The sequence below is a fragment of the Elephantulus edwardii genome, unplaced genomic scaffold (assembly GCF_000299155.1).
Source record: "Elephantulus edwardii isolate Elephantulus edwardi_28Jun2011 unplaced genomic scaffold, EleEdw1.0 scaffold00011, whole genome shotgun sequence".
NCBI lineage: Eukaryota > Metazoa > Chordata > Mammalia > Macroscelidea > Macroscelididae > Elephantulus > Elephantulus edwardii.
The window spans coordinates 31,575,866-31,578,444 of record NW_006399761.1 but is presented as its reverse complement, the minus strand read 5'-3'; positions in this window follow the sequence as shown (position 1 = coordinate 31,578,444).

Sequence of the window (2,579 nt, the reverse complement as noted above, 5' to 3'; positions counted from 1 at the left end):
GGGAAAACATGACCAAGAAAAAGAGCTGGACAGAAATTCCAAAGGACAGTTTGAGAAGACAAAGCAAAGTATTATAAAGGAATGTGCAGAGAGCTAGACTTGGAGAACAAAAAGGGAAAGACTTCATTTCTCAAGCTGAGAGAATTAAAAAACAAATTTAAGCCTCCTCGAGTCACAGTGTTGAAAGATGCTATGACAATAGGTTGAATGACACAGAAAGCATCAAAAGAAGATGGAGGAAGGGTACAGAGATTTCATCTTTAGAAGGTCCCATTTATCAATTTTATCCTCTTCAGATTGTGTCTTTCTGGGTGAAAAGAAAACTTACTGATCGGGAACAAGCATTTAGCAGTATCTCCTCGGCAAAGGGTCTCATAATGAAAGCTTATAGAGGAAATTGTGCAACAATGAAAAAATCCTGGGCCTCCAGAAGAAAAAGACCAATAACCCAATTACAAAATGGGCAAAAGACATGGAAAGACTTTTCACAGAGGAAGACATTTATTTAGGTGGCTAACAGACACATGAAGAAATCCTCTGGCATGAGAAATCACTGGCACTAAGAGAGATGCAAAAAACCACAATGAGAACCATCTGACGCCACTAGCAATGGCAAAGCTTAGCAGAGAAGCAAGCAATAAATGTTGGAGAGGATGTGAAAAGGTAACAACTCGCATACACTGTTGGTGAGATTGTAAAATGGTACAACCACTCTGGAAGACAGTTTGACATTAAAAAGTTTAACAGAAATTCCATGTGACCCAGCTATTCCACTACTAGGAACTGGAACTGAGACATGAAAGGAGATCTGTACACTAATGTTCATAACAGCATGATTCACCATTTCAAGATCATGGAAACAGCCGAAATGTCCAACTAAAACTGGATTGATTGAGAAATTGTGGTATATTCACACAATGTACAATACAGCACTCAGGAGCAACTATTTGAAGAAGAATATAGCATCGAGATTGGAGGAATAACCTGTTATGCAGATGACACAATTTAACCTAAGTTGATGACACAACTTGACCTATGTTCTGCAGATGACACAATCTTGCTTGTTGAAAGTGAAAAAGTGTTTTTGAAATGTTTGTTGTATAAGATCAAAGAATAGAGTCTTCAATATTAATTTCATCTCAACATCAGGAAAACAAGAATTGTTAACACTGGACTGATAAACAACGTCATGGTAGATGAAGAAAAGATTGAAACTTTGAACAGCTTCCTCTTGTTTGGATCCACATTCAACACCCTTGGTACCAGCAGTCACTAAATCAGAAGACATTAAACTGGGAAAGTCTGCAGTCAGGGACCTCTGCAAATTACTGAGGAGCAATGATGTCAGTTTGAAGATTAAGGTGTGTCTGATTCAGACAGTGGTCTTTCTGCTCACTTGCTATACATCTAAAAGCTGGACAGTGAATGAGTGTGACAGAGGAAGAATTGATGCCTTTGAGTTGTGGCACTGGAGAAGAGGACTTAGCATCTCATGGTCTGCCAAAAGAACATACAAATGTCTTAGAGAAACTACAGAGTGTTCCTCATAGGCAAAGGTAATAAACCATCCTCTCACATTCTCACATACTTTGGGCATGTTAAGGAAAGAATATTCCTTGGAGAAGAACTTTATGTTTGGAAGGCAGAGTGTTGGCAAAGGAGAAGACTCTAAACCAAATAACCAAATCAACTACAAGTCACAGCATGAACAACAAATTGAAACCTTTACCATGCACAAGATCTCTGCTATGCTTACATTAATTGTTGAAGCCACTGAATCCATCCATCCTTAAGGCCTTCCTCTCTTTTGCTGACCTACTTTGTCCAGCATGATGTATTTTTCCAAGGACCTGCATTTCCTTACTAACACGTCCTAATATGCGATATGAGTTTCCCAATTCCTGACTTAAAGGACCACCCTGACTGCACTTCCTCCAAGAAAGTTTGGTTTATTGTTTTGGGATATCCAATTTTCTGTCAATACCACAATTTAAAGATATTGATTCTTCTCTGTTATTGCTTGTAAATTCTCCAAATTTTAGATGCATCTGAAGCACGTGAAAATGCCATGGCTTGATCAGGTACGTCTTAGTCTTTCAACTGACATCCTAGCGCTTTCAATATGTTACTGACAACAGATGTGCCTAATCCAAATATGGAACTTTGTCAGTTTTAGGACTAAGGTACGCCTGATTCAGGCCATGATCTTTTCAGTGATTTGCTATGTATTTGAGAGCTGGGCTAAGGATAACAGAAGAATTGATGCCACTGAACTGTGTTCTTGGAGAAGAATGCTGAAGATTCCATGGACTGCCAAAAGGGCAAATAGCTATGTCTTGGAGAAGGTTCAGCCAGAGAGCTCGAGGGAGGCAAATGTGATGAAACTTCGCGTCACATAATTTGGGCATGTTGCTAAGAGAGATTGTTCTGGAGAGGGACATCATGCTTGAGAAGATGGAGGGGCTGCCAAAAAGAGGAAGATCCTTGACCTGGCGGGTTGATACAGTGACTATAGCACTAAGCTTGAGTGTGTCAGAGACTGTGAAATTGATGGCACCTAACAACAAATATATATATAT